We start from the raw sequence: 18,792 nt of genomic DNA, 5'->3' as shown, positions 1-18,792 counted from the left end.
TCAGTGCTGGCTCTGTATTTGTGCTGGTGCAAGAAGAACATGCTGCTAACAAGATGAGTTACAGAATGTTTTGTAGTTATTCTTATGTGTCCCTAGTAATATGAGATGTCATTGAAGAATATGAAAAATTCAAGAATACAACATTTATGGTTGGTTGTATTAAAATGAAGATGGATATTTAGATCAATATGAAGACTTGTGACAGGCTTAATAATTGGTTATACTTTTGAATGAGAGTAAGCCCTTAGAAAGGCAGGAGAGAGGTTTTTCGGATTTTTTTTTTTTTTTCCTGGAGTATATAGTATATACTGGTTTAGATTCAATGAAAATTTTATCATTTCCTAATTTGCACTAATGCTTTAATTACCATTCTGCAATCAGATCCATTAATCTCTTCTGCTTACATAGAAACAGATAAACTTCAATCTTCTTATAGGTAGTACAAAAAATATGTTCATACAAACTTATTTTGTGGAATTAGATCATTTGGTTATAATACTTTTGAAGATGTCATTTTTCTTACACTGTAAACCTACTTTTTCCTCTCATTTATACTTAGTCAGGCAAACCAAATGTTTTCATACATGTAGTTAAGGTTAGAGGTGTTCATTAGCAGCTGAACTTCCTGCTGCTTCAGTGATGGCAATAGGATGAGCTTTTTAAATGGTAGGGTTATTTTTCATTCAGCATTATTCCTTTATCTCTTTATATATTAAAAAAAAATCCCACAAAAATAGCACTGAACACGATAATTCGGCTTGTGATTGGCACACAGTCTAGGAGCCAATATATCTTTCTTTTCATCAGTCTAAAAAGTACTTCATTGTGAGGATGTCATTTTTAATACCCAGTTCTTTTTAAGTGATATAATTTGGGCTGCTTACATTTAGGTACTTAAGTATTTATAAATGAGGTACTTATTCATTTTATTCTTTGGTATGCCATCTGAAAAAGGTGGACAAAACAATTTTTGTGTACCAGAATGTTATATAAAATTTGAAAGGAAAAGTAAAGTCTTCAGACAAAGTTCAAAGCTATATTACGATATAATAAACACAAATTTATGAAAGAGGTAATACAGAACCTTCACAACAATATTACGGGTGATTTCTTAACTTGAAACTAGGTTTATAATTGATTCCATGGTTCAAATGGTTAAATTCTTGCACTGATTTCACTTACTTAGATGGGTGATCAGAAAAATGGAGCAACTGGTGCCAATGTCTGAAAATGTCTACTTACAGAGGAATTTTCTTGAGTGTTTTCCCTTGTTTCAGAAAGAGAGAGAAAATAAGAGAAATGTTTTTAGTTCTTACCAACTATTCTGTTGGATTGCTTTGGTTTCTGAGAAAAAGCAAAAGCTTGCACTTTAGCTTTTTGAATTTCATGGTAGCGTTTTGATTTAATAGATTTCAGGATTTACTTGAAGTACTGTGATGCTTGAAGGATATTTTTTTTAATGATTCTTCATGGGCTAAGCTAAATTGTTTTGCTGTATGAGAAGTCAGGAGTCTCCCAACGGTATAGTGAGTTATGGTCTTACATATATTAGGCGGGGATGGAGACCAGATATTTGAAAAGAAAAGTAAATTAAAGCAGGCTGGTTTATTCTAAAATAATATTGGGTTGGAAGCAGTGGAATTCTAGTAATTTTGGCGAAGACTTCATGGGGCTTTTTTGAAAGACTAGGAATACATAAAATTCTCTCAAATTCTTGCTGCATGCCTTAGTTGAGAGGGATAGCTGGAATTTGCCTGAAGTGAGTGGTTTTGTTGGTAAGCTGAGTGCCACCCTTTGGACTGGAGTTGACAAAAGCCCTGTCTTGTCACAACTCCTGGTCCGAGACCAGGCTTGTAGTCAGGGCAGTAGAAACTCTAGGTTCAGTCTTCTTTGTAGATCTGGTCTTCCCAATCATGAGACAACAAGGCATTCCCCGTTCTGCTGGGAGCTTCAAACTCCATTGCTTTTGGGGTGTGTGTGTGTCTTCCTTCCTTCCCTTCCTCCCTTCTTTCCCTCTCTCTCTTTCCCTCTCCTCCTCTTTCTCCCACTTTTTTTCCATTTTTGTAATATAATTCCGTGTACCCCACTCCCTTATTCATATGCTGAAGCTTAATTTTGATTCCTTATTTTGCTGCATCTTTGCTAATTTTTGTATATCTAAAATACAGGAGCCTTGCTTTCAATGCCCCAGAATTTGATATTGCCACATAAAACTTTTGTTTCTTTGTTTTCTGTTTTATAACTCCAGCTACCCTAGTGACTTGTTCAGGACAGGGAGATTTCATAGTCTTTGTAGAATTTGATATATGAGCAACTATAAGCTGAGCAGCAGATCTACTAGCTATGCACATGATGGACTCATCAATGTACCTGTACATTTCTAAAGTTGCCTTTTAGGAGCACAGCAAAATCAACAAAAGAAACCCAAACAAACAAACAAACAAACAAAACCTTGTGAGATTTGAATAGGGAAGAGTGGTGAGGGAGGGTGGCCATTCTGCTCCAACAGAACGTTCACAAGGGCAAGGTCTCTGTGGGTTTGAAAGCATCAGGAAACCTGGTCATCACCTCCCTGCAAACCCCCACTCTCCAGGCCAGCTGTGCCCTGGTCGTCTGCTGCTGCTACTGCCACCACACAGGTCTGACTTGTCCCTAATGGGAACAAAGCTGTGGCAGGCTCGTGCTTTTGGAGCAGCGCCCTGCTCCCCCAGTGCACCCCACTGTGCCAGGTCTGAGGCTGGCTCAGATCAACGGGACTGCTCACGTGCTTGAAGTTAAGGCTGGGACAGAAGCACTTTGCTGAATCAGTGGCTTAGCATGCTGATTGATGTCTGTTCATCATACCTGCATTCTCCAAAGCATTCTCTGTCACTTTCAGTTTATTAATTCATTATTGTAGTCCTGTACCAGTGATCCAAATATCCCTTATACCTTGTATTTCAGTGGTGGAAGCATGTGTCTGAAGTGTGATAAGATTAAGAATGCCCAGTTTGTTGGGACATAGATGTCATAGATCAGAGCTGAGCTTTCACTGTAAATCTAGGGGAAATTAAATTTTCAGTGACTTATGGCTCTGTTTTCAACTCCAAATACTCCAGCAGGATTTCAAGTTAGACTGTTCCAACATTCATACAGTCAAATGGTTGCATAATACAAGAGCACAAATCTAATCCCTAGAAAAGGGGGGGGTTTGTTGTTTTTTTTTTTTTAATTCGTTTAAGTTTCAGAAGTTTAAGACAGAAGGCTTTTATTTGTCTTTGTAATGAAGCAATAGAAAAAGGCATGCAAACCTTTGGTTAAAAGCAAGGTCTGTTTCGCCAACAAAGCTTAGTAACAAGGGGAGGTAGAGCATTTGAATGGTACATTCTGTTACAGAAAAAATAAATCCTAGTTTCCTGAAACCTTTTAAAATGAGCATTGGTAATTAATTAGCCCTAGATAGTAGTGTTGGACTACTCCAATGTACACAACAAAATTAAACTTGAAAGTTAAAATATCATGAAAATATCAAGTTAACAATGGTTATGAAACATATAATTACAGAAGGGACTGAGATTTGTTTGACACAACAATGTACAAAGAAAATCAGCTGTAAAGGAAAAAAAAACACCATAGAGCAGAAAAAAAAATCAGAAAACTATCAAAAGGTTTTTGCGCTTAACTTTTTCAGGGAGAGACTATTGTAGTATGTATGATTTGAAGGTGAATAGGCAGTCTCATGAGTTTAAACCAACTTTTATTGATGCTAAGGTGATAAATTTGAATTCTTAATACTAATTTCCATATTGCTCCATTGGTTAGTGCTGGATGAATTGTTTTGTGTGTTGAGTCTTTTCCTGTCTCTGATAACAAAGTCTTTTCTCTTTCTCAGAAGGTTCGGTTATGATATTCTGAAGAGTGGGTGTCCCACCAGGGCAGCATTTTCTTACAAAAGAAAAAGTTATCAGCACTTTTCTTATCAATAATGACAGCCTCGATACAGAAATATGTGTCAGATGCAATCCAGAAATCCATGGTTCTGGGAGGAATGAATGACAGTTGACTTTAGGTTTTAAGACTGGCTAGACAGTTCTCTATAGTTCTTCTGAGAGAGCTGTATACAGCCAGAAAGAGCAATAGTGATGACATGAACCGAAGTGAAGCCTAGTTAAAGCCACTGCTGTCAACATTTCAACTCTACCAGGACATTTTCTCTTTACTTCTCTTGAAGTTACAGGTTTCACCTGAGTGAAGCTAACCATTAGGCTACATGTTAGGTGCATTTGGTTTTCATTATTATTGAATGTATTTATATAATATAACAATACATATAGTATATATGTATACTTCGTTAAATATATACACAGTCTTCAAAATGAGGTTTAGATTGTGGTTTTGATGCGCTAGAAAGCATTACAAAATAAGGTACCCCATATATGTGAAGCAGAGCAGTTACAGTGCAGCAGATCCAGGCTTCTTTGAAGTGCTCTGAATGTGCCCCCAGCCCCTGCCCTTCCAAAACACAATGAGATTGATGAAAACTTACTATATGTCAAGAGCTGAATGTAAATTTTCGAAGCTTCTTGTAGAAGAAGTGAAGCAAATTGTGTGTAAATTGTGATTCCCTTCTCAGTCACTAAAATGTTCAATCACATAGTTTGGTTATTTTCTATTGTCTATTTCATTTATCAGCAAAGAAAGTGTGTCGAGAGAACATCAGAAGCCACTAGTACACCTTTTTGAAAAAATAAAAATTGAAATAGGACATGATTCTGGCAATTACAGCTGAGTAAGCACAAAATCCTAGAAGATGATGATTTTCATTTCAATGGTGGTTTTATGAAATCTTGTAATATAACCACAAATTCACAAATATTTTAAATAGATATTTAAATAATTTTCATATTCTTTCTAATCCGAGCTCAGTTTCCATCATACAGCCAGGGTCCAAGGTGTTGAAGGTTGGAGATGGATAGCACCATGATGACTGATTAAGAACACTGGAAATGTAATGCTGACTAAATAAAGCACTGCATGTTTTTAGATTTAATTTAATAAGCTCTGTCTCTGAAAGTAAAAGGAATAAAACACCATGAATATATATAAAAAATACATAGGTCCAGGCTCAGCTATTCAGTAGCTTTCTGTCCTTCTCATCCCTTTTCAATGTTTCATTTTTGTTGTATTCGATTTGAAGGGAAATTTCAGGTCTTAAGGAGGTGTGCAGTTCAAAGAGGATAAGAGTTTTACGCACTACGTTAGCTACTTGCTGCATATTTAATTAACTAGGAATTAGCTACCTCTGTGACTTGATGATATCAGAAGTGGACTGTTAGGGTTTTATCTTTAGTGTCTTAATAGGACAACCATGTTGTACGTGCATACATACACATTCATTTAACATTCCTGTTAAAAGAGATTATTTGTTAGAACAGATCTTAAATCCTTTTGTGAGCATGAGAGGTAACAGGGAAAACTGAGCTGTTGATGTACACCAGTTGTTGGCAAACAGTTATCTGTTTGTGTAATGCTGGGCATGGTTTAGACTTTATAGCCTACAGCCCCAATTGTTTTTCTAACGATTGTTTAACCTTCAAAATTTAACTAAAAATCTCTGGAAAAACATATAGACCACTTCCTAGCTACTTCTGATGTTGGTACTCTCATTTGCATATATATTTTAATATCCTTACCATTTACATACTGTACAAAATGTAAGTCATAACATAACATTTATTTTCTTCAGCCAATGGATTCTGAGGTGTTTACGCTTTATGCTTATCTCTCCTTCTTGCTAGCTTTTCTCTACATTGTCGTATATAATGGGAAGTCCCATATATTTATTGAGGCTCTAAAGCAAAGCAATAATATGCCCTGTATGGACATGTCCAACAGGTGTTGTCTGTGACCCTCTTTACTCAGTGGCCCCTTAGATGTAAGCAGTGTTGATTTCATTGTCATGGTGGTCTGCTCCTTATGGCCTTTTCTCTTATGTCTTCTTTTGCCTTCTTTTGCCTCTTGCCTCTCATATGACTAGCAGCAGGTCTGTCGTGGCAGGTTCACATTCGGTTGTGCGATGGCATCACATAGATTTAACTACATCATGTCATATTGTGCAATTTCTGTGCATCCAGTCACATAAGCAGATACCTCATCTGTATATCCATCATGTGAGGGACAGGCCGACCTGATTTTTGGTCTTATGAAGTTGGTCTTCTGGTCAAGTAAAAGGTCAGGAAGTATTTCCTTGAATATCAGCACAAGAGGCTGTGTGGCTTCCTGAGCCATAGGAAGGTCTGTGTATGAGGAATTTTGCAGCTGAATCTAACATGGATGATGGGGAAAACATCAGGAGACATGAAAAAAATGGCTGAAAGAATAATCCAGCTCATGGCTGTATAGTTCAATAGTGTATATCAAAGAAATCATACACCTTGAATTGAAATTTGAACCTTCTTATTTCATCCATGTGTATTTAAATCCAGAGCTGTTTTTGTTTTAATGCCACTTTCCTGTCAATGTGCATTCACAAACATTTTCAGGCATGGTCTAGCTAGTCATAAATCATCTGATTTATGATCTGTAACTTTATGGACCGATACAAAACTAGGTCACTTTTCAATATGTGTAGTATTGTATGCAAAACTGAAAGAACAGAGTTTGAGAGATGCTGCGTTATGATATTGACTGCTCAAAAATCACAAAGTAGATTCTTACCACAGATAAAAAAGGAACATGTGGAAATCTGTGCTCCATCTGCATCTGACTTTGTGCTGGTAGCTTTAACTAGAAATTTAAAAGAGAATGAAAAGTAGAAACTACTTATGATCAGTTCTTTGAGTTTGTGTCATTGCTGCATCTCAATACACTAAAGGTAGCTAGAAACATTAATGGCCTGAGCTTTTCTGAGGTAGAAAAGCACTCTTACCTGAAGTTGCTTTTAAGTGTCCTTGTGTCAGTCTGATGTGACCGGATCTACTGCAGAACTTGTGTCCTGGTTTCGGCTGGGACAGAGTTAACTCTCTTCTTAGTAGCTGGTGCAGTGCTGTGTTTTGGATTTGGTGTGAGAATGATGTTGATAACACGCTGATGTTTTAGTTGTTACTAAGTAGCGCTTATCTTCAGCCAAGGACTTTTCAGTTTCCCATGCTCTGCCAGCAAGCAGGTGTGCAAGAAGCTGGGAGGGAGCATAGCCGGGGCAGCTGCCCCGAACTAGCCAAAGGGGTGTTCCATACCATGGAACGTCATGCCCAGTATATAAACAGGGAGGAGTTGGCCGGGAGGCTCAGATCACGGCTCGGGAACTAACTGGGCATTGGTCAGTGGGTGGTGAGCAATTGCATTGTGCATCACTGTTTTTTTTTTCTCTCCCCCCCCCTTCCTTTTTTTGTTATATTCCTTCTCATTTCTATTATTATTATTATATTTCATTATTACTATTGTTAGTATTATATTTTACTTTAGTTGTTAAACTGTTCTTATCTCAACCCGCAAGTTTTACTTTTTTCCCTTTCCTCCTCCTCACCCCACTGGGAGGGGGGAGGGGGAAATGGCTGCGTGGTGCTTAGCTGCTGACTGGGGTTAAACCACGACAACTTGAAAAATGCCATGTTTAGTTCTGTTCTCAGACATATGACTTCAAGGCCCAAGGGACTGGAAAGGATTAATGCCACTTTAAATTAATCCATAAGTATATGGAAGAGATACAAAAGAATAAGCAAGACACTTTGAGACACTATCTAGACTTATTAAATAGATGTGCCAGAGTGCTCTGCTTGGATTTCAAAAACATTCCTGTCACTTGTTCCTTGCTTGTTCCTACAGGCTATTTTGCACATAATCATGTTATATGCACCTGGCCATGAGATTTGTTATATTTTTCTCAAAAGGTGAAAAAGCTGGCTAGGAAGTCAGCAAACAGAATTCAGAACACTACCAACAACCCCAGACAAAATACTTGAGGCAGAAGTGCACACACAGTTCAGATTTGGACACCATAAAGCCCTAGCATTTAGTCTACAGACATGAGTAAATACAAGCCTATCTGGAAAAAGATGGAAGCACTGTAATAGACTACTACTTTGCAAGGGATAGTGGTGTTTAGAAGCTGGAAAAGGGGAATACTTTGACAGGAGAAAAATTCTACTGAGCTGCAACTGATCAATATTACAGCTAAAAAGGAGTAGATTATCTGCATAGGGAGAACACTTACTAATTTCAGATTAGGCACTTCTACATCGGAAATAGTGAAATAGTTACCAAGCAGGTGACAAGGGAGTAAGAAGGTAAAATTCATCGTATATAGTGGCAATTTTAACCATGTTATTAAAGTATCTGAACTACATGTGTAAGTTAATAAACTGGAGAAAGTGTGACAGCTTGTAATAATGTCTTGGCAAAAGACCTGGAATTGTCAAGAGACTGTTTTTATTACATTTTAGGAGATGTGAAGTACTTCAGAGTTCAGAGTCAAAGCAAGACTCCAACCATACCCATGATTCATGTAACTAGGCGATCCCCTTTCCCTGGGGAAAAGTGAAATTCCATAATTAATTTTTTTGAAAAATAAGCAGATGACATGTAGTAAGTATATATTTTTAACCTGTTCTAAAAAAAAAAAAAAACAACAAACAAAACCAACCACCAAATCACCTATACCTCCAAAAGAAAATTATGATGGAGTTCTTTCCCTATATAGAGAGCCAAATAATTAAAGAAATGTGAAAAAGGAAGATTTTTTGCTACTAAGAAAGAAGAAATTCTAGGAGACATGCTTTTTCAATGCTTTTGTTTAAAAAAAAAAATCCTCAGATTACTTTTTTGGGTTGCCTTTGGCATCGAGGATATCTTCTGGGAAAATACACTTTTTTGATATAATAGAGAACATATTGGACATTTAATCTGAAGGGAAGAAACAAATGGAGGAGGATGACCAGAGATTCTGAACAAGCACTGGGAAAAGCTAAAAATTTAGACCATATGAAACACAAACAGGGAAAATAGGGAAAATAGTAAATAGGGAAATAGTAAGCAGGGAAAGTAGAGGAAAAAGTAAAAAGGAAAATAGTAAATAAAACAAAGGTACAAATATATCTCAAGATATTTAAGTCCATCTCTGGAATACCTGCTTTAGCAGTATATGGGTACAACACATCCATGGATTGGTAAATACAGGGGAAAAAAACAGTTGTTTTTTTTTATTCTGGAAGATACATGGGACATAAAATGTAACTTTCAGTAAGGATTTTGAGAAACTGAAGGAGTTTCTATTAGAGGGGTCAAGTCCTGAAATATTTTTATAGGAAGCAAACATTCAGGTTGTCTGCTGATTCTTTCAAGTAGGATATTGGCACAGATATTGTGTCTGGTATTTTGTAGTAAAAACATCAAAGAGAAGCCTCTGCTTTGATAATTAAAATGTGAACAAAAGCTGAAAAGAAACATTTTCAAAATGAGAAAGGGATTTCAGCCATGATCCATGAGAATGTATAAATATATATTTTTATAAAAGGATATTAAGGATTGCTGAAGCTGACTGTTACTGATCTTTCCACTAGTAGCTTGATGAAAAGATCTTTCAGAGTGTGAGATTTTGCACAAATCGTAGAGACCGCTCTTTAAAACATTTTAGATGCTCATGGAGCAAAGATGGGAGCTTGATTACAGACCTGTTATTCAGTATAGTGCAGTCCAGCAGCAACCGAGCAAGAGACACTGCAGGTTGTAGTTAAGTCATTAGAGCCTCGGACTTTATATATATTCCTTTTCAAAGTTACCCCATATGTTGCTGTTACTACAAATTAGGATTTTAAACAAAGACAGCAAACTTGTGACTCTGTGTCACTACAGAAAAACATATTTTCATAACAGTGCATGAAGGCTGAATTCTAAAAAAAAAAGTTTGACCCATTTATATGAACCTCAGGTGCACAAGGAAATAGAACAAGCTGCGAAAGCCCGTTGCATAGGCCAACCGTGCTAGCTATAGATTACAGAGCCTAAACTGGTGGTTAGTAAACCAAATAATACCTCTTACTCAGCAATTGTAACACTCCTTGCTTTCAAAGGAACAGTGACTGTCTTACTGTCTTAAATTTGTAAAAAACATTTCTTGCCAACTTGCTAGAAACCTTTTCACTTTCATTCAGAGTACAGAAGAATCACTCTTAAATGGGATGTCATAAAAGACAAGACACAGTTTTTTGCTTTATCCCATTCACAAGCAGAGAATCACAGAGGTGTAAAAATAAATCCAGCAACCTGCAAGGAAGGAGAGTCATGCAGAGTTTTCAGCTGCTGTCCTGTACTGTCATATATGGAATTAGCAAAATGACAGTGTCCTGATTTCAGCTGGGATAGAGTTAATTTTCTTCCTAGTAGCTGGTATAGTGTTATGTTTTGGATTTAGTGTGAGAATAATGTTGATAACACACTGATGTTTTAGTTGTTGCTAAGCAGTGTTTACACTAAGTCAAGGACTCTTCAGCTGCCCATACTGCCCTACCAGCGAGGATGCTGGGGGGATGCACAAGAAGCTGGGAGGGGACACAGCTGGGACAGCTGACCCCAACTGACCAAAGGGATATTCCATACCATACAACATCACGCTCAGTATATAAACTAGGGGGAAAGCTGACCGGGGGCTGCTGCTCGAGAACTGACTGGGCATCAGTTGGCAGGTGGTGAGCAATTGCATTGTGCATCACTTGTTTTGTATATTCTAATTCTTTTATCATTATTATTATTATTATTATTATTATTATTATTATTTTCCCTTCCTTTTCTGTCCTATTAAACTGTATTTATTTCAGCCCACAAGTTTTTTCCAGTTCTCTCCCCCATCCCACTGGCGGGGGAGTGAGTGAATGGCTGTGTGGTGTTTAGCTGCCTGACGGGTTAAACCACAACAGACAGATTGCCAATAAAACTAAAATAATCACATTCTAGGACAGCATGAGCAATATGAGGAAAGATATAATCCATTTGTTGGGCTGTGTCTTCTGCTGGTAATGGGAAGTGTGTAGCTAGCTGACTCCTAATTTAAAAAAAAAAGCTAGCTAGTTACATTTTATGATAATATGACCCTAATTTAGTGTCTGTGCTGGGCATGCCCAGTTAGCTAAGAATACATTACACAAACCTGAGTCCTTTGAAAGGCTGATGGAAAGCAGAGAAGAAAAGTAATGCTCAAAATGTAGGATTTTAATCACCACCATCTTCATCTGAAAAAATTACTCTCACACTCTGTCGTGGTTTAACCCTAGCCGGCAACTAAGCACCACACAGCCACTCGCTCACTCCCCCCTCCAGCAGAATGAGGGGAAGAGAATTGGAAACGTAAAAGTGAAAAAACTTGTGGGTTAAGATAAGAACAGTTTAATAATTGAAATTAAAAAAAAAATTGTAATGAAAAAGAAAATAACAAAGAGAGAGAAATAAAACCCAAGAAAAACAAGTGATGCAAATGAAAACAATTGCTCACCACCAACCCACCAACGCCCAGCCAGTCCCTGAGCAGCGGTCCCCCAGCCAACCTTCCCCTCAGCAATAAACTATTGCTGAGCATGATGTCATATGGTATGGAATATCCCTTTGGTCGGTTGGGGTCAGCTGTCCCAGCTGTGTTCCCTCCCAACTTCTTGTGCACCCCCAGCCTCCTTGCTGGTGGGGTGGTGTGAGAAGCAGAAAAGGCCTTGACTCTGTGTAAGCACTGCTCAGCAGTAACGAAAACATCCCTGTGTTATCAACACTGTTTTCAGCACAAATCCAAAACATAGCCCCATACTAGCTCCTGTGAGGAAAATTAACTCTATCCCAGCCAAAACCAGCACACACTCCTGTATTGCTATGGTCTTTTCCATGTAGTAATACGGGAATGAAAAAATTATTTTGACACTTTAGCTTTGAGATTTCATGCAGTAAAGTACTGAAGGTCTGGTGCAAAAAAACAAAAATTGACAGTAGGCTTCTGTGGGAGTCAGCAATCCGCATAATTCACACAAAAAATAAAGTGACAGTGATCTTCGGCATGCACTAATGAAGGCAAAAGATCCATGTCTGCTTATCATTGTACAGGTAATAGCTAGGTTGAGTCATGAGAAGAAGTTGACAGTGGCTTAGAAAAAGACGTTGAAGATCAGTCACCTGAGAATGACTAATTACTACCACATTTTATCTTAATAATAATAATGAGCTACATATCCATATAACATTGAAATATTTGTCGGGTATGTTTGTTAATATAGAAGAAAAATGATACAAAATTAGTAGTATTTATTGATTGTATATCACAATGAAATGTATCAGTGGTTCACCAAAGGAAGAGAGGGAGTGAGATTTCTCTCTGACCCAGTAAAAAGTTGTTGATTGGTCAGTCAAGCACAGGATATAAAAAACACACATATCTAAGGAAGCAGAAAAGTGCTTATTTTATTCAAAAAGCACAGTCAGCTGATTTCCTGTGTAGGTAGCAAATACAGTAATTTTCCAGGAGAAAGACTGATTCTGTGGGGGTGCTTTGGGAGACTTGATGGGTGAGTATGGCTATAGGAATGTAACATTTCACCAAAAGGTAATGATTTTTGATGGAGGCAGTAAAGCAGAGGTTCTCTCCAAGAGTGCTGTCTGGGGTATAAAGTAAGGAAAAGATTATGAATGCTTTACTGCCATCTTCCCTGCAAGAGCATAGCAGCTATGTCTGGTTTTGAGAGGGGGAAAAAGAACATTCTGGTTTAACCTTAGCTGAGTAGACCAAGTCTCTCTTTTGAACACATTTATAAGTAGTAGAGTTGAATAGAGAAAAAAAGAAGTATTAGTTTGAAAACTGGGGGGAAATATGCATTTTACTTTAACTTCGATTCAGTTAAAGTGATTTTTGAATGTGTTGGTAACTGCTTGCCACTAAGATGTTATGAACATAAGGATAGGACGAACCTAAACCTTATCTCTCCAACACAGTGTTTGGGGCATCCAGAAGATAATAAAGTAAGTCCCTATTTCATCTGCATAGATCAGACACCATAAAGATCAGACACCATAAAGATCAGAAGAGCAGGTGTGAACTTCTCATACAAGCAATTTACCTTGATGCCTACAAACCATTTTTTTTTCTTTCAGCTGTATATACTTCCTAGTGATTATCATGTTATCATTAGTTAAAATATGCAGAGTCTAAGATCAGCTTAAGCACCTTAAATGTGTAGATAGTTTGTGAATTGAATAAGAAAACCAATTTTTGATCAATGTGTAGAAATCAAATTCAAGATAAAGTCGTACTATCATGAATAAGTAATACTAAAAAGATATAACTAATTCATCTTGAAAATAATGGCGTATTTCAGCAAGCTTCTGTAGGACACAAAAGCAGCAAATTACACACAGTGCTATTAAAATGTAATTGTTATAAACAGAGGTTTTATAGAGGATAGTTATCCACTCTTTGCAGGGGGGAGAAGAGTTCAATAGCATTCATGACACAGTGCACCTCAATAATCAAGTTTCTTATTCTTTTCTACATAGAATAACTTCCCTTTGAACACAATACCCAATTTAGTATAGCCACAAATTATAACTCAACAAATAAATTGCTGTGCATTTTCTATATATTGCAATCAGCCTGGAAAATTGAAATTAAGTGTAACTCTTCTTTTTTTTCTTTTTTTTTTCTTTTTTTTTCCTCGGATGGCTTTCCTTCACCAAAATTTCATTGGTTTGTGCTTTCATGGAGCTTGTAAGCTATTAAAGAAACTGGTGGTGTTTTGGATGCTTTCTTTTGGATTGTGAGCATTTCAAGGTTACATGCATGATAGATCACAAAACCAAATGCATGTTGCATGCTCTGTGCATGTGACTTCCTGCAACATGAAGGCATCAACAAGACAATCTTAGAAGTGAAATCTCAGAAGCTGAGGAAAGCACTTGCTGTGCCAGCTCATGTAGTTTTTAAGTAACATTGTCAACTATTTGTATTCTCAGGATGCAGTTTTTAAAAATGACATAACCTTCTAGATAAGAACCTTTTGATTTTTTAATGTATTACTTAAAACCAAGAAGGACCAAGTCAATGTTAAAGATACAGGGTTAGATTTAGTTCAGATCCTAGCTCTGGTATATTCTCTTGCTTGCCCCAACAGATTTTTTCAGATCACTTCTCCCTGCCCTTGATTCTCTCTCTGTGAAATATAGTTGCTGTTACTCATATTCTGTGAGGATCTGTCAAGTTGTTTTACTCATTAATGCTTAGAAAGTCATGTGCTACACTCTGAAGCATTTATTAATACAGTATATATGGGCGTATAAATGAACAGTCCTACTATATATGCTGCTTAGTATTATTTGTATTTTGGTCTTTGGAAGATTATGAAAGCAACTTTTTATGTAGTAAATATATATTTTCTTTAATCTTTAAAAAGTTTTATGTGCTTCATGTTCACCACCATCAAACTGTGCTGTAAATAACCATACTGCTATACTATAAACCTCTTCCATTTGTGTTTTCTTTATATTAGTTATTAGTCCCACAAAAATGTTTGTTGTTTTTTGTGGGGTTGTTTGTTTTTTTCTTCCCAAACAGGACAGAAAAAAATTGAAAACCAGTTTTTGTTTTGTTGTAATGTGTATTTTCTTGGTTTGCCTCCATTACAGTTACCATGCTGTGTCAGTGAATAGAGTTCAGGATAACCGTAGTAAGGTATCCATTAACATTGTACCTGTAAAGCTTACAGTAGAATTTCACTTGTGTCAGTATTTTCAGAAGGTGTGCTAGATGCAGGGGACACAAACTCTGTTTCCTTTATAATGGAAACTCTGCCAAAAACTTACATGGTAAATATTATGAACCTGCTTTTAATGAACAGCGTATTGAAGAGGTCCATGGAAGGACATTATACCACACAGAAAAGAAAGTTTAACTACCTCCATATGTGCAACATGAAAAAATTCTACCTACATTTTCTTCCAATGCAAAACTGAATAGAGTATTATCCATTTTTGTTTCCTCAACTGAAAAGATAGCAGAAAAATGCTCCTTTAATACATTATTATTTGTAGTGGATGCAAAAGACTATAGTATGAAGGTCAAAGAATGAAGTTTTAGTTGCCTTGTGATTTACAGATTTTTTTAAAAGAAGAATATTTTTACCTTTTTTTCTCTCTTCCCATTTTTACTTGTCTTTCCCCTGGTTGATTCTAGTGCTTGGAAAAGACTGTTTCCAGTGTTTCATCTTCTGAGCTGAGATATTAGTTTGTGGAATGAGTGAGCACATGATTTTGAACAGAAAAATCAGCAGAACCAAAAGCACCATCAGGAAAAATGGCCCATAGTGACCAAAGGAACGTCATACTGTTTACCCAGGGCATTGTGTACTCACATCCCACTGTGCTTTGCAGCTGTTCTGAATAGAAGAAGTTCTGGATGTCCTAGAATGTGTTATCTATGATGACCATATGCACAAAAAGGAGCCGTAAGAAATTTGTAGGCTTTATAAGAAGCATTAACAGAATTGCAATTGCACTACATCCTTGAAGCAAATTTGTCCCAAATCCTTGATTAAATTACTGAAATTTGCAGCACTGAGTGTGCATAATGTTTTTCAATCTTTCTAGTATAAGAATGAGAAAACTCAAATATCAGTTTTTCAGGATATTAGGGACTTGAGGACTTCATTTCAGGTGAAACTGATATATACTGATTCTTTTTTTTTTTCCCTGCAAGCTACTTTTTCTTCTTCTGAAATGCCATTTTAAAATGTCTCCAGATCCTGTGATCACAAAGGTTTGTTTTGTCATTCATATCATTGCATAAAATCATTTGACAAAAGTGGAAAGAAAAGTGGTAAATTATTTGTTGGGCTTTTTTCAGCATCATTTTCACAAATGTTTCCCCTTTCTTCTCCTTTTCCTTTTTCCTGATCAACTTTAGCAAAACAAAAAGGAGCTAATGAACTCAGAGAGATGAATTATAAACAACTGACATGCCGTTGACTTCATGACTTATGTGGATGCAAAAGAAATTAAGATTTTTCACTAGCACCCAGTCCTCTCTGTGCTTCTTTTTCCTGATGTTTGCCCATCATCTTTCTTTGTTCTTCATAAGAAAAAATGGGGGTGGAAGGTGGGGTCACAGTTTAGCCTGTGATGATGATTCTTCTTTCTTTCTTTCTTTTTTCCCTTTTTTTTTTGTGGTGTTGTTACAGGCTGTGTAAATGCTATACTTTTCAACTGTACGTTTCTAGCCTCTTTAATAAGCCTAAGCAGATTTTTGTGTCAGTTACATTGATAAAAATCTGTAACAATATCTTGCTTGTCCTTGGCGCTTGTCTAGATGTCTATCTGTGTACCTGAAATCCAGAACCTTTTATTTTTAAGATCTGATCACTGATTGCTCAGGAGAAAATCGCTTGTTGACTCCTGCAGGCAAGTTTGCTAGATCCCAAATTCAGTTTGCTTAGTGCCTGCTTAACAATGAAGTGTCAGGTCTGTTGCTGTTTATTGAGTTAAACGGTATTACGAAAAAAAAAGGAAGAAAAAAAAAGCAGCAAAACAAAAAGACCCACATCATTGGCTTTTAAGTGGCTTCAAATTTAGTAAAAAAATAAATGCACAAATTCAGAGAAAAAAATGCATAATGACAAAAATACTCAGTAGTTTACTGAAATATATTTACTGAAGAAGGCGGGACTATAAGAAAGTGATTTGAGATCAGAAACTTCTTCTATCAGTTTGTCCCATTCCCCACATTAATTTTATTTTCCTCCAAGCTCCAAAGTGACTGTGCAAAGACAAAAAGCACATCTGCCTCCTTGAGAGGATTCTGTTTCAAGCAATGCCATAACCCTCCCAGGCTCTCAAAGTGACATGCAAGACTTCCCTTACGCTTCTCCCTCCTCTATGAAATATTTCATGATGGAAGAGAAGTGTTAGGCTCCTCCGGGTGATTTCTGCTCAGCCAAACTAATTCCATTATCCATTAGTCATGTTTACATCAGGCTAACAGCTAATAACTCATGTGGAACTCTGTAACCATCTTTAATCTTGTTCTTCATCCAAGCCAGTGCTCCAGGAGCCCGGCTTTCTCTGATTATTAATGGTGACGGGTAAGTGTCCTGTCAGGCTTCTGCTCACGGAATTGGAAAGAGGCACAAGGTCAGCCCTTTCCAACCAGCCCTCTGGAATGACATATGATAATCGCAGGTACCCCTCCTCCTAAGGGAAAGAGATGGCTATCTCATATGGAGTCTCAAAATAGCAATTGTTCTCACACAACCCATTAAACAGTCGAATTTTCACTTTTGCAAAGGTTGAAGATAAAGGTAGAGAGAATTGTGACTGACGAAAAGTCTGCTGTCAGCTCGGTGGCAGGCTGTTTATATCCAAGTGAGTCTTTTTTGTAGTAAAATGGTCTTACAGAAGATTTCTGAATCCCCGTAGGCATACAGATGCCAAAGGATGCTCTCAGAATGAAATAAAGCATGGATGACACATTGTGAAAAATTTACTTTTTAATAGTTTTCTGACTGACTTAAATGATTCAGAGTACCAACAGTACTACAGAGCAATAATTATTTTATATTAAATTGGTAAAATGTTTATGTATGAGTACTTGAATGTACGAATAGGTACTATAATTCTCATGCATGTTTATGTAGACAGCAAAAAATTATCAGTCTCAACACAATAATGTCAAATCACAGCTTTAACCTTAGACACTATTGGATAAGAGAGACTGAAGTAGGGGGAAGAACTTATTTAAGCAGTTTCTATTCAACAGGGTAAATCTGCTCTATTGTTACAATCAGAATGAGTACAGCGTAAGCAACTGCAGGATAAGGGATCATGCTTTTTATCCTAGACAGTGCTCAAGAAGCCTGTCTTTCTCTACTGACTAAAGATGATGTGCAAGTATCCTGCCAAGCTTCAGTTCGTGGAATTTGAACGAGACCAAGAGCAGACCTTGCTAAGGAATCTGTAATTTATGCGGCCCTGAAATGCTGAACCTACTTATAGAGATGTTAATACTTTTGTGATTTATTTATTTTTTGTTTAAAAAAACCCAAACTATGAAAAAGCCCTCCACCACAATTATTTAGTCATGTAAGTCTGTCAGGAACAAAAAATAAAGTTTAGGATCAAAATCATCCCTATACTATGTGCATGTACTGTGTTCTGCAACAGTCTATTTTATCCATTCCAATGTAAAATCTTTAAGTTTGAAATAGACAATCAGATCCTTATCTTAAGAGATACCATATCTGCAAACAGATAATGGTTAATTGAATAAACAGGAAAATACAGGGATATAATGGGATCTGTGAACTTGTGGATTGTCTCTTGACAGAAGTGGAAAGCAATCTGCTATCTCAGTTAATGTTTAAAACTTGACTGCATCAGCACATTGTAAAGAACAATTACAAAATTATATGAATAGACACAATGGACTTTAAAATCTTTTCAGCCATTTGAGTTGATCATTTAAATACAGCATCTCCTTTCTTCCCTTTTTTCTTTCAAAACTATTAATAGTTTTCTTCACAAGAATCTAGCTCATTATAAAATTGATAGCTGGTAAATAAACATTTGGGGACAGATTCAGAATTCATTTAACATTATAAAAAGCCGAAGTAATTTTGTACAACTCCACAAGTTCTTGAACTAAATGTTTTTGGTATATGAAGTTGGCACTTTATTCATTATTCTTCGAAGTTGTTGTTTAGTAGCTGTGGGACTGTGGAGGTATTATTTAGGCTTCAAAAGTTTTGTGAATCACTACAGAATATAATTAAAATACAGAATAAGAATATAGAGCTAGATTCTAAT

Source organism: Gymnogyps californianus, chromosome 2 (assembly GCF_018139145.2).
Source record: "Gymnogyps californianus isolate 813 chromosome 2, ASM1813914v2, whole genome shotgun sequence".
Lineage (NCBI taxonomy): Eukaryota > Metazoa > Chordata > Aves > Accipitriformes > Cathartidae > Gymnogyps > Gymnogyps californianus.
Note: the sequence above shows the minus strand (reverse complement) of the source record.